At 46.2% G+C, this 14,474-nt stretch overlaps 1 long non-coding RNA gene across 2 annotated transcripts in view; it reads left to right on the top strand.

Moving 5' to 3' along the window:
* LOC136301306 (uncharacterized) overlaps positions 1 to 14,474 on the top strand; it is an 89,639-nt gene that overhangs the window by 45,532 nt on the left and 29,633 nt on the right. For both annotated transcript variants that reach the window (XR_010723839.1, XR_010723838.1), the window contains exon 3: positions 12,200 to 12,574. This is a non-coding gene — a long non-coding RNA (uncharacterized lncRNA). The remainder of the gene's footprint in view (positions 1 to 12,199; positions 12,575 to 14,474) is intronic.

The following is a 14,474-nucleotide window of genomic DNA, read 5'->3' as shown; positions in this document are numbered from 1 at the left end:
ACTACCCCCTTGGTGCCCAGTGCTTTCCAGCACCTGTAAAGGTGGGGCACACCCTGTCCTGGGAAATGGCTGTGCCATGTAACCGCCCTGCCTTCCTGCCAGTAACTCATACCCTGGAGCTAGACAGCGAAGAAGGATGGATAGACTTGTGCTCAACCAGTCTTGCTTTCTCCTCGCCCAACAGGTTGTTGGGCAATTTAAGGATTGCTCAACCTAGTGGAAGTTTCTCCATTTGGATGACACTAACAGTACTTAAGTAGTTTTAAGTGCTTTGGGATCTGTGGTAGAGAAGTAAAGATAAGGAGAGGAGGTGGGGGAAGGGATACAAGTGTCAGGAATTCAATTGGGAAATCTTTTTCATCGTATCACCTTTGTATTTATTCTGATCCCACTGCTACGGTTGGCTTTCTAGAGCTAGATCAAGACTGCCATGAATCCAGGACCCTCAACCTTGCTCTTGCTGCTGGGTTATGCTTGACATCATTTACTGTGCTAACAGCAGCAGCAAGGCTGATAAAAATTATTTGTGTCTCCTGGAACATAACCTCTTTGGGATGAGAAGAGGTCCTGGCACTGCACTCTGCCCAGATTTAGCTACAGATAATGGAGTTTTTCCTACCGACATCTTGGGACGATGGATGGTTGTACGACACGGTCCTTTCGCAGCGTCCTTGCAGTGCCAGCTCTTCTCCGTGGGCTCCCTTGTCCGATGGCGGGTGGTTGGCTGCCACTGTGGCGCTCAGGCTGTGCCAGCCATGTGCTGCCCAGTCAGGCAGGGCACAGCTGGTGACTTGCTCTGCGGTTGTTGCAACCGTCTCCCAGGATCTCGGGCTGAGCTCAGCTCTGCATGTGTGCACATGCAGAGGAGCATCGCGAGAGCCGGCAGTCCTTCCTCCTCCTCCCTGGTGCCGGAGCGAGCTGGCAAGCTGGCATCAAAGCAAAATTTCCCACTGCTGTCTCTTTCCTCGGAGGCTGCCTGTCTCCATCGCTGGCTTTCAGTGGCGTTGAAGCCTGCCTGGGAATGGGCGCCACTCCCGCATAGCTCCTGGGTCGACTCTCATTAGGAAGGGCGTATTCCTTGGAGAGGGTGAGCTGTGCCTCTCATTTTATGTTTCTCCACGTAGGAGCTGGGCTGCAAAGCCAGGACACAGAGCTGTGTTTCTTCCCCAGGGCTTGTTCTCACTGGTGCTGGCTGTGGCTGGCAGCCCTGTCAGTCATGGCATGGTGATTAACACTGGCACAGCGGCAGTGCCTGGGTGGCCGAGCCCTTCCTGTGTGTGCTGGAAGCTGTTCTGCTGGACCCTGGGCAGGTGCCCCATCGGAGCCATGCCCTGGTTTGGGGTGGGGATCTCATCCCTTGCCCTGGGTTTCCCTATGTACTCTGTGGTAGTGAAAGGCATCTTCAGGGAAAATGTCACAGTCCCCAATTCTAGTGCTGCTGTTCCCCAGGGTTCTCCTAGAGCAGGTGGCCCTGGTGTAGCTCAAAAACACAAACTGGGTACTTTGCTAGTGGAAGAAGGGTAGAGATGTGTGCCAGAAACAAGGAGTGAGTTGTTCTGCCGTCTCCAAACCAAGTGAAGAGATCTGTCCTTCAGAATCTCCCCAGAGGTGGTTCTCACCTTGGCACTACCCAGCGTTACTGGGGTTACTGGGTAACACACCATGATCTTGTTGTCCCCACATCTTCCCACTGACTGTGTCATCATCATTTATACTTTGGCTTTATCAGGGTGCAGTGACTGATGCAGCTTGGATGGTCACTCATCTCCAAGGAGGAGGAGGAGGAAGGCAGGAAGAAACAGGTTGCCCAGAGAGGTGGCAGATGCGCCATTCCTGGAAACATTAAAGGTCAGGTGGGACTGGGCTCTGACCAACCTGATTGAGTTGATGTCCCTGCTCACTTGAGAGGTTTGGAGCAGATGGTCTTTAAAGGTCGCTCACAACCCAAATGTTTTGAGGAGGGGAATCCCCAGCCTGGCTAATCCAGAGGGCCAGGTGACGTGCAGGGCATCCCCCTGACCTTGTTGCAGCTGCAGGAGTGGAGGACAGAGGCTGACCCAGCAACAAAGGGATAGTTACATGCATTGAGGGGAGATCCGAGTACTCACATTGCTCGGTTACAAATTCCTCCCTAAATGGGTGTCTCAGGACCTTTTTAGAGGCTCATGCTAATTAATACAGACCTTCCCGTTCTTGCTCTTCAACAGCGGGGTATGTCAGTCTGAAAACAGGCTGGGTAGGCAAAACAAGTTTGGGTTTTTTTAATCTTCCCACAAGACATGCCTTTATGAGCACCAAAGGACATATTTGCATTTTTTGGGACATAGTGTGAATACTTTCAGCAAATACTAAAATACACTTATCCATCCCACATGAGTACATATGCAAGGCAATAGAAGATGACTGTGCTTGAAGGGCTCAGCATCTTGTTACTCCTGCATAGCTCGTTGGTCAGGGAGCCTGTTGAAGTTGTCATGTTCTTTGACAGTGTTTCAGCTCATACCTGTATTGTTCCTGTGTATACCAAGCTTCAGCCAAGGACTTCCCTCTTCAGCACCTAGTCAGAAACAGCTTGCCTTGGGTTTGCAAGTTGATGTTTCTGGCTGGTTCCTCTGGTGCTGCAGGATAGCACAGTGAGTCAGTCAGCTGAGAAATGGGATCACTTCACCAAATTCAGTCCAGTTTTTTTGATAGCACACGTAAATACAGCTAGTCACTAAAAAACTAAAAGCCCAAGGTGACATTTGGTGGTTCATTCCTTCGGCAGCTGAGCAGTGTTACTGTAAGATCTGGCCATCCTTCTGCACTCTCTGGGTGCTGACAACAAAGGATGTTGTTTGAACACACTCACAACAGAGAACCTACCAACTGACACTTTTTCTCTCCCCTGGGTTGTTGTTCTGTAGATTTGATTCCCCAGTCCAGTTCGCAGTCTCGCATGGCAAACTGGCATGCACTGGCCTGGCTGAGAGGGAAGAACTAATGGGAGCAATATCATGGGCTGGTCCCAGTGCCAGAAAGAAAGCTTGTGGGGGAGAGTCACTGGCCTAATCACACTGAAAACTTGGGAGCTGCAGCTGAACTGGGAACCTCCTTGGGCTTTGTGCCTGCCCTACTTCCCAGGGTGGTGTGGTTGATGATGATAAATGGGAAAGTCTCAGCACCCAGTTCCCTGCACACACAGGTTGTTCCTTTGTGCTCTTGCTTTTAGAGTTAGCAGCACAAAATGGTAGAGGTTGAGAGGGTGTTTGATAACTCTTTTCACATTCTCATCTTTTTCTGTATTTGTCTCCTATCCTGATACTCTCTATTAGCATTAGTTCAGAGCAAGGGCACTCCATGTAGATGTGAGGTTGGGAGGAGTTGGGCCAAATGCCAGACTTGGGGCTGGTTGCTGCACTTACATTTTTTGTCCTTCTTGCCCTAGATGAGCTAAGATGCCCCTCTCAGGACCCATGTTTCTGTTTGGCTTATGTGGAGCTGAGTTTTGAACTTTCTGCTGACTCCTCTCAGCTTGGGTTGCTTGCCAGCATCCTTGCTGCAGTGTGGAGATGGAGCCATTGATGTCCGTGCTCATTGCAGGGGCCTTGAACGGCATGGCTGTTAAAAGTCCCTTTCAACACAAACCATTCTGTGATTCTATGATCTCCAGTTCTGTGGTCCAGCAGGTGAATATTTCTAGCTGGCCTGAGGGAACCCCCTTTGGAGAAAGGGAGAACAGGCACATGCTTCCTCTCCACAGCCTTCTTCCAGCATGTAACGTTCCTGAGATGCACTGTTCCCTGGCTCAGTGTTTGGTAACACCAAACCCTCTTTTTCCTTTGATCCAGGGCTTTTAACAGAGCAGCATGATGCTCCTGTGCTAGCCAAATCACTTTGATTTTGCCATGCAGTGTGGTGCACATGTGTCCAGGTTGACAGGGGCTGTAAACACCCATTTCCTTGCAAAAGTTGAGAGTAAATGAAAGCAAAGCTCATAACTGCAGTTTGTTTTGTTTATTTATTTATTTATTTTCCCTAACAGTCCATGTGTTTTCAGCACTTATTACTGGATGCAAGGGGATGTTGCATCAGTGTGTGTACCTGCAGTGTCCCTTGTTAGCTCACAGCTCTCATCTCATGTGCAAGAGAGGATGCTAACAACAGCTGGGTCCCCAAAAGGTGTTTTCCTGTAAATCCTGGAGACAAATCGCACTAATGGGAGGTGACTGTCTGCAAACTTGTGGCCAGAAGAAGATGGATGGTTTTGAGCAGGGGTGTTGTGACCTGAAACTTAAGCCTGTGGCTGGGTCACTGCCCTTCTTTCAAGTTGTTTTCACTGGGCTGGAAGCTTTCTTGTTATGCATGGAGTTGCATCCAGGGAGGATCTGAAAGGTCGCTTAACCCTTTGCCTCACAGTGAAAGCAGAAAGAAATGATAATACAATAAATCCAAAGCAATCCATCCTCCAAAAAAAAAAGAACCTGAAAGCTGAAAAAACCCACAAAGGAGGATGCTGGGTTTATATTGCATGTTCAGCAAACAGCCTGCATCTGGATTGAGGTTGCAGCAAAGGTTTATACAGAAATTCAATGCCATTTGGGATGTAACACAGGTAATAGCATTTTTTCCCTCTTCTCTCTCCTCCCTTCATCTTTGCTCTAATGCGTTTGACTGAATTACAGTGCAAATCCATGGCTATATAAATACCAAGTGGAGGAGAAAAAAATGCAGCAGAAACCACAGGCATTGTTTAGGTGGTTCTTTGATGTATTTCACCCATGAATATAAACTGTTAGCCTTGTGGGATGGTTTTGGGCTAAAAGGGGCTTGAGACTGGTTTGTTTGGTGCCTTATAAAAACACTTCACAGACATTTCACTTACCATCCTTTCTCTCTTGATGTGTGTGCCTTGCAGAAAAGATGCTTGTACTCTCAGCTTCTAAGATTAAACTCCTTTTACTGCACAAATACTGCTTGGGATCCACAACTTGTTCATATGTTGGATGCTTTAAAGGATATAAGTCCAGGTTCTGGCACTGCCAGATCCATATTCTGCACTAGCATCTTAGCTTTAACTAGGCTTGTCAGGAAACACTTGTTCCTCTGGGCACATCCTATGGTTTAGGTTGGAGCCAGGAGTGGGACCATGCTGGAAGGGGTGAGTCTGCAGTGATGAAGGAAAGGACGGGGATTTGGCAGCTGGGCTTGTTTGTTTGTTTGGGAGTGCAGGGGGAGGACTAGTCTGTGATGCTTGGCAATAAATTTGGCCTGATACTTAAGTATCAGTTCCCAGGAAATTGCCATCAGAGTAATTAGCGTGTGCTGACTTATTTGTACAGTGATAACAGCAGGAAAGTATTGAAGCAGGAAAAACAAACACATTATTCATTTGAACCTTCAATCCACAGCCTTTACCTGACAGTTCACTCTTTGCAATACACAGGTCTATTTTTAGGCTTCCAAGTCAGGCAAGCTCTTTTTTCATTTTTGTTTTGCATTTTGGTCTTTATTTTGCTGACATAAATTGGAAATGAATCTGTGCTTAGAGATAAACAGACCCAATTTTAAAATAAGCCTTTTGAATACCAAAGACTCTGTGGAAGTGCTGAAGCTTCAGTACAAGGCTCTTGAAACTTGTGCCCTTGCAAATGGGATGAGGGTGCTGCAGATGGCAGCTAGGGTAGGTGAGAGGAGCTCTCTGTGCAGATGCAGCACTGAGCAGTGGAATGTGATCCCTGTTTCTATCGGATGTATTTGATGTGAGCATCTTCTTTAGCCCAGGTTTCCCTGTCTGGTGGTGGGTGCTGCTTATCCAGCCAAGTTAGAATTGAGAATTGTCCTTTGAGAGGTGAGCACTGAGAAGCAGGTTCAGTAACTTGGGTAATAATTATTGTTAACGAGACTGTGGGAGAGTGGCACAGGGTCATAGGAGTTTGTGGTTGTGAGGCATCTGAGGAGGATATTTGGGAAAGGGCAGCCTTATTTGTGTGAGTACATGGAAAAGCTGGTAAGAGAGCAGATGTTTGGCAGGGTGGGGGGAAATGTGTATGGAGAAATGTGTGGATTCACCTTGGAATGGAAACAGTGGGGATGAAAGTGTTTGCTCTGCCTTTCCTTTCCTCCCTCTTCTGCTTACCAGCCACCCGCAGAAGCAGTTCCCTGACAGGCACTTGTGCTAAATCCTTTGAAAGCTCCTCTTCTCCTTTGGCGATTATAAATACAGAAAAAAGGGTGGAGGCAGAAGACAGTCTGTCTGCAGGGGAAGAGAGCAGAGAGGCCCCAGGGTTTCTCCTGGAGATGGTTTTTGTGAACAGCTGAGGAAATAAGGCAAAGCACCTCCCGCAGCCAGCAGCTATATCACAGGCACCCCTGGCCTCAAATACAGTGCAGATAAATCAGAGTTAAAGTACCTTTTTTAAATACCAAAGGCTTTTAAGTATTTTAGCCAGCCATCAAAAGGGTGACTTACCATCTCGATATCTTGAGCTCTTTGCATGGAGCCTGCATGCCTCCCTGGAAGGTGGGGCTTAGGCAAACATTAGCAGTACTGCTCAAATAAAAGGTAGGAGTGAAACTTGTGACCTCCCTTATGCAAGATTCAGACTGAGTGACCCAATGGTGCTTAAGTCTTTGGGAGCGATTCCTGTGCTTTGCAGCCCCCAAAGTTTATCCCCATCCCTGGTTCCCCCTGTATTTTCCAGCTACAAGTACAGATTTAGGGTTGGTGGAGGCTGGATTTTGACTGCAGTCTCCAGGTTTCCTAGGGAGCAATAACAGCTCCTTGATTTTTGTGCCACTGATTAGTTATCCTTTTAATCCTGTGGCTGTCACAGTGAGATTTTAAGTGTTTAAGCCCTACAGGAGGAAGAGGCAGGAGTGAGGGAAAGTATTGCAAATGCACAACCATGAACCAGTACCATGATGATGAAAACTTCAAAAAAAACTAGACAGGAGCTGAAATTTACTTTCTGTTCACAGGGAGGGCTTTCCAGCTCTTCTAGAGAGAATGCAGTCAGGGACTATGTCCTGGGATATGCTTTTGAGGCTTAGAGGAACCCAGCAGATGTGAGTATCCTGGAATCAAGAAGCACAAAAGGAACCTGCTAGCATAATTATGATAAACATCAGTGGGTGGTTTCAGGGTGTTAGAACTGGAAGCTTCATTCCTTTGGCTCAGGTGCTTGTAGTCAGGAGAGTTTTGTGTGCCTTTCGTGGAGCCACAGACTGGCCCAGACTGGAAGGGATCGTCTGGTTCAGTCTTTTGTGGGAAAGGGAGCCAAAGTGATTGTAGCAACCTTGTCCAGTTGCATCTTGAAGACCTCCAGTGATTGAGACTCCACCATCTCCCTGAGGAAGTTATTCCAATGAGTGATTGATTGTTCTCACTATCAAATGCTTATTTCTTACATTATGCTTTGTTTCTATTCTATTCTATTCTATTTCTATTCTATTTCTTTCTTGTTTCATTTATGCTTTGTGAGTGTAATTGGGTTTTTTTACTCACTTTTGTCTGTATATGTTTTCTTCTGTTTTTTTAGCTGGGAAAAAAATCAGATTTGGTTTCTCGGTTTAACAGCATTTTATTCTGCTGCTTGTGGTATGGATCTGGCACTTTTGCTGCACTTCAAAATCCACATCTGGGTAGTGATGGGATGCAGAGGACCTTTGGATGGTTCAGGGATGTCTGAGGCAGGACAAGCCTGACCACTGATAATGGGGCATCTAGTTCTTGGTACCACCAGTAATTGAGCCTCTTCTTTGTACCTCATTGATTTCTAGGCTTTTAGGTCATAGTGCTTGTTTAGTCTGACCTGCTGTATTACAGGGATTCCTTGAATTAATTTCCACTCTGCAGTCAGCAGTTGTGAATGAAACCAAGCATACATTTTTGGGGAAGCAAGAGAAGAAAGGTGGAAGCATCCCATCTTATTTTAAAAATGGCTCATGCTGGATCCTTGGCCATGCCAATTGGAGGACTTTTCTCTCTGTTAATTAGCTGCAGTGTTGAAAAATGGTGTCGTTTCTGGTTGGTTTTCTGTTGAGCTTCAACTTTCAACCTTTGGTCTCGTTATGCCTTTGTCTGGCAGGCTGAGAGCACTCTTCTGACAGGTACCTACAGGCTGCAAAGTGCCTTTTAACTTTCTCTTTGATTGATTTCCTTGAGCTCCTTGCTACAAGCCTAGGTTTGTTCTTGTGGTTGTTCTCTGAACTCTCTCCAGTTTTTCCAGCAGTATCCTTGAAGTGTGGGTACAGGTATGAAACCTCACACTCCCATCAGCCGTGCCAGCCCAAGGCCCGAAGATAACCGGGCCTCTGCTGGTACGTGACATCCATTGTCTGTGGAGCCAAGCACCATGGACCTGCCTTGTGAGCTCGCCTTGGGCTAATTATGCCTTTTGCCTCAGCCAGTCCTGTAGGTCCTGTATGTTTAAAAAGTTTCCACGCACCCATTTATTTAATGTGCCAAGTGTCTCTTTAATCTTTTTGATGTGTTTTGGTTTTTTTTTTTTTCCTTGGTTTGAATTCTGAAATGAGTTTTAGTCCAACCTTTCTCCCTGTACCAGCCACACATCAAAAATCTTTACAAAGCTGAGAGCTGCTAGGAATGTGTTTTATGGTGCTGGGGAAAGGTAAGTAGCTCTCAAGAGGAAAATAACACTGAGATGTGTCTCCATCGATGGTGGGACAGGACAGATGCATAACACTGGCTCCAAAGTCCTGCAGGCTTTTTTGACCTCTTCAGATCTTGATGGATTGTTTTCTCCCATGAAGATTAACCATGGAGATGGTTAACCTGCAAGCCCTCTGCCAGTCAAACCTGTCACTGCTGGCTATGGAGTGTAGCACCAAGCTTCTTGCCTGGGGATTGAGGACTGGCTGCTCCCATTGGGGTTTGGGTCAGTGCTGGTGAATTTCTACATACTAGACACAGAGAGTTAACTGTATTTCCAGCTGAGGCGTTTTTATTATTGGTTCTATGTTGTTTCTTATGTATTATGATTCAGAGGAAACAGAGGTGTTGATCTGATGGGGAACCTAGAAAGCTTTTTGGTAATAACATCCAGATGTTTCCTTAGCACATCTGCTTAAGCCACTGTTGAAGTCAATGCCTTCAGCAGTGCTGCTGGTGTGTTTTATTGCCTGCTGCTGTGTGTGATGCTAATTTATGAGTAATGCAGAAATGGAGGAGGGGGAAGTTTAGCAGCAGAAGCAAGGACAAGCAGCTGCCAAGGAAGCGTGGGAAAGGAAGGCAATCCAGACTGTAACCCAAATTATTCTTGCTTTTACCATTTGTGTAGGGTGTTTGGAAGTAGTCTTGCATGTAATTGTAAGTACTGTGCCCCAGGTTTGCCTGGTTCCAGGTCACTGTGTACCTGTGCTGTTGCAACTTAGCCGTGTGGGCAAGACATTTGTCTGTCTGAACATCGACTTCAGCTGAGAGCAGGGCAAGCTCTCCTTGTGCAGCGACTGATGTGTGAGAAGATACTCCTGCCTGTCCTCTCATTAGTGGGAAGCTGTTTCTCTCCCTGGTTGTATCTGTTTAGCACTTCAACACTGCCTTGCTAATCCCTGCGTCAGGATTGTCAGCATGTGGTGTTCCTCCAGGGAGGGTCAGCTTTGGGGCAGCTCAGCTGCCTCATGCCAGGGCTTTGGGCAGCCAGGATGCTGCTGGGAGCTGTGCTTTTAATGTCACTGTGTCAGCGTTGTGCCCTGCCCAAGGGAATATTGCCAGCAGCCTGAGGACAACGTTCCATCATTCCCAGTGCCTTGAGATGTGCAGTGTCTTTCTAGGCTGCACACTTCAAGCCCTGGGTGACAGCCCTTGCGATGTGGACTTAGATCTGGTGAGCACTGCAGCTCCTTACACCACGCTGCTCTTCCCTCTCTCTTCCTCAATGACTTCTGCTGGTGGCTGATTTTCAGTGTCACAGAGAGCGTGTCTCCAGAGCACACCAGTTTGTGGTGCTCACAAGTACTGACGTGGACGCCTGGTCTTGTGATGGCAGCCACAAGGTCTTTGAAGAAGAAAAGAATCTCATCTCCTTGTATGAAGGCTCTTTGTGTCGCCTCCCTCCAGGGATGGTGGGATGATGTTAGAGGTTATGCAGGTTAAAATGGGGGAAGAAGGTGGAAACATGTGGTTGGATGTGGCAAAGCCCTTCTCTGAGGAGGAGATGTTGGTGTGGTAGGTGCCTGTGAGATGAATGGCCCAAAGGTGTAGATCTCATCCTATTCCTATCTCTTCCTCTCTAATGAGTGACACAGCTCCATGAGCTGGCCAAGGATCGGCCCTTGGTTACCTGTCAGTGAGTGGCCCAGCTGGGTGATTCACAGGATGGAGGTGGACATTGTACAGCCCCAGAGGAGCCTGCCGCCCCTTGGTTTGTGTGTGTGGTCCTTCAGAGAGTAAAGACCCTGAAACAGCACTGCAGGTCTTGAAGCAGAAGAGACAACGTGGCTTGTAAAAGTTTGTCACGTGAACACAGAAAGCAGCAAGAGATGGTCAGAGAGACACCTTTCTGGAGCTATGGATGGCATTGCCACCCTCATGGCTTGGGGTCCATCTTGTTTCCAGTTGCCATCTTTTTAGCTGTACCTCCTATGCTCCAAGGGCATGCCAGAGCCATTTCATTCCACCACACCAGCTATGACCTTGTTTCTTCTGGCAATGAACCATGGTGCTTGGCTTCCCTAGCAAAGGTGTGTGTGAGCATCACGGGCTTTGTACCTCCTATGCCACATCCTGCACCCAAGGAAGAAGTTTCTTCAGCAGCACAGACCAGCTTTCCTGCTCCTCATAGAATGATATCATAGAAAGGCCTGGGCTGGAAAAGACTGTAGGGCGAGGGCCCCATTTCACTGTTGGTCTTTGTAACTAGGAACATTAAATCTGGGTAGGACCAAGCTTCTGTTGATATAAGAGAGCTCTTCTTTTATGAAGCTAAATTACAGGTTATTCCCAGCAGCTTCCTAAACCTGAGTTAGTTTCTATGTCACCAGCCCACCCTGGCAATCCTTCTCAGTTGCTGAGTTGGAGCTAGTTTAGCCCCTCCCTAATGGGATAGGGCTGCTGGTCTCTTCTTCTGCAGCTCTTCCCACTCAAAGAAATCTTGTGGACATCTCAATTGTGTTTATTTTCTGTCTCTTTCAAATATCCCCTTAACACAGATGAGGGGTGTTTCTTTCTCAGGACCATTATGTTGGGCTGCTTGTGTCTGGCCAGTGTCCAGTGGAGGAGCTCCTGGACATCATGATAGTTTTTAGTTTAGATAAAGTACCTAGATGCTGTGTTTCCATTTCTCTCTGCACACACAAAAAAATGGCCATTTTTGATAAAAGTTAAAATTTAATCTAGATATGATTTCTGGAGTTGTTCCTGCCTGCTCAGTGGAGCAGTATGTTATACCCAGCAGAGCAATATCTGCATTAGTATTAATCAACATACAGCGTAGCCATTTTGGTAGTCTGTGAGAGTCTGTAGTTGAACACTTACATTGTCTTAGGGTAGAATTTACATGGAAAGCTAACTGTATTGTATTGTGTATTAAAATCCACTTAATTTGATTAAAGTAGCTCAATGTTTCCTTTGTCAGCATTTGAGCTGACTGTTACTTTGTCACTAATCCCGTGCTGTGTTGCAGTTGAATGCACCCTCAGGAGACAGCTTCAGTAACTCCTCCTTTTTGGGAAAAGTATAGTAAAAATTTGGAGAGGATTGGCTACTGACAGTACATCTAAACTTTCTGTCACTGTCTGCATTTTGAAAGGAGTCTTTGCTTCTAATGTAAGTTATAATACAAAATGTAAAAGTTTTTGACTGCAAAGGGAATTTTTCCAACTGTTAAAACAAAGTGCTTCAAGTCAAAATGAGTTCCGAGTCAGCAACCTTCAAAATTTCAAGATTTTAATATTTCTTTCCACTTATTCAGAATGGTACAGAAAAGAAATCAAGATCTTTAAATCCCACAAGGATGATAGAACTGCATTTTTCAGCTTTCTTTGACATCTCTTATTCATCTCTGTTTGAGTAGTACCTTCTATTGGCTGAATCTTGAGGGAACAACAAGATGTTCTTTTGTCAGTACTGCAAGGTCGGGGTGTCCTTTGAAGGGTGAACCAGACATCACTCTCTGGATTCTAGTAGAAATCATGCATAAAACGTGAAGGTTTGTCAGTCTGTCCTGATCCAGATACTAAAACTGTATTTTCTTTATAGATGTATCCACTGTTTGGATGATAAAACTTGATGAGCTGCAATTTGACTTGGATTACAGTATTTCAGAAGACGTTCTGGACTTGCCTGGCAACCCTCCCCCTAGACTTTGGGGACAGAGGAGCTTAAATTTATATTTCCAGCATCATACAAGGAGAAAGAATGGAGTTGGCTGCTTTGCACAAGTAATGAAAATCAATGCTGTGTTGCTCTTGGAAGGAGTGATCAAAAGCCGAAAAGCCTGGCATATAGATCTTGGTTTAGAGACAGATTTTGCCTGGGAAGAGTGTGTCCAGGGGAAGATACAGGAAGAAGGAGAAGAGGTGATGCTACAAGCCAGCTTCCTGACCTCCAGTGGGACTGAAGCTTGGTAACAAGGTAAAAAAACCCACAAATGCAAAGCGTTTTCTTTCCTTTGTACCTCACTGAAATATCCATCAGACAGGAAATGAGATGAGTGATGAGTCCATGCATTGAATAGTTTCTTCCTAGTGCCCCTAGTCTCCGTCCTGTTCCCCATGCCACCTCCTGTGTCCTGCATCACCCATGCTTTGAGCAGGCTTCATATAAAAAATCAACAGCAAGTCTCAACTGCCTTAGTTGTCCACATATCTAAGACTTAATTTTTCAGACATCTCTGCACGTGCACACACACACACACACACACACAACATGTTGTTTCTGGAGGGCACTAGTGCCTTTACTTTATGCCTGAGGAACTTGCTGCTCTGTTGTTGGCAGAGGAGATGACAAGTCCCTCACACTGTTTGCACTGCACTCTCTGCAGCTCCAGAGCAGGACAGTGATGTGTTTTTCAAACTGATGAGATACAGAGAGAGCTGAAATGTATTGGCTTATCATATTGCTTTGTCTAAAGCCACGAGAGGAGAAAGGCAGAAAATAGAGCAAAATTACCTGTTTTCAATTTACTACCTTCAGAGAACTGAAAAACATTGGTCGTGGAAAAGAAACTTGAAGCTTGATTTAGTTTTTAGCTTATTTCCTGCTGCAAATCTTTTTCCTCATAACCATGCATAGCTCCTCCCATGTTGGACCCTGGGCTCTGGAGTGCTGGAAGCACTCCTTGGAGGAGAAGGCCAGCCAGGATGACAGAGGGGTGTCAGGCTTGGTCTGTTTCAGCAATACAACTCCACGGGCTTGACGGGCATACTGCTCTCCTCTGCTGCACCTCATGCACTCTGTGCACTCTGAAGGCTGTGTGCTGTTGAGGGTGGAAAGGGTTCATCAGACTCTTCCTCTGAATATGTGTGTTATGTGTGATGTTGTCGTGAAGGCCATGCCAGTGTGTGTGCATGGGGACCTACACTGTCATGGCAATATTGCCTAATAAATTTGGCAATGATGAAAGAAGGTGAACTGAACTCCACTGAGGTGAAAATCCCCCCTTTCAGATCAGAGGTTTCCCAGCTGTCTCTCACCCTTGTGTCTCAGCACTGAGCTGGAAGGACCATCACTTTGTATTAGAAGTTTTTAACCTCCGTGACTCATTCAGTTGTTGGTTTAACTGCTGATTTTTCCAGTGTGAATGCCAGTGACATGGGTAGATATGGTGATGGGAAGGTACCATTGTCCAGGAAGCATCAATGGTGTCTATGACTAAGTGTGTAGCTGCTACATTTCTAAAGCAGATTTGAATCAGAGAGAGGAAGGACTCTTTTAAAGTTTGGGTCTGGCCCAGTTCCTTGGAAGAACCATATTTAAGTATTTGTTCGTTAAGCCTAAGTTTCTGTTTCAGAGTGGATGTTTAGATGTTAATCTTGCATTTGAAATTCCCCCATTTAAATGCAAGGTGAGGTGAGAAAATGTGTGATGCACACTGAACAGCAGCCACACTGTTAAAGGTGAAAACGAGTAGAAGTGGCGGTACAGAGCGAGACCTTCTAGTTTGATATCTCCCTTGGTGATAGTTAAGAGAGGAAAGAGTACCAGAAAGAGTGGTTTAGGAAGAAGCTTTCCTCAGCAGATCCTTGCAGAATCCAGTGGTTAAATGTGCTAAGTGTTTCTTGGAAGTGTCCTTTATGCCCATTTGTCCCCATGGATCAGATGCTTCTGTCGTGCTCAGGTTACTGAGCTCATTACTCTAAGCAGCCCAAGCCATGCAGTCCCTGGCCCAGTGTTGTGTTTATATGGATTAGCCAAGGTCACCTAAATCAGAGGTGCTAAATTGGATTTGGCCAGGGGACATCACAGCACCTGGTGGGCTGATGATCCTGCTCTAATGACCAGGAGTTTGGAGTTCACCCTCAGTCCTGTGTAA

The sequence above is a fragment of the Chamaea fasciata genome, unplaced genomic scaffold (assembly GCF_029207755.1).
Source record: "Chamaea fasciata isolate MVZ Bird 193981 ecotype frontalis unplaced genomic scaffold, bChaFas1.0.hap1 SCAF_1, whole genome shotgun sequence".
In the NCBI taxonomy this organism is placed as follows: Eukaryota; Metazoa; Chordata; class Aves; order Passeriformes; family Sylviidae; genus Chamaea; species Chamaea fasciata.
Note: the sequence above shows the minus strand (reverse complement) of the source record. Positions and strands in the feature narration are given on the sequence as shown.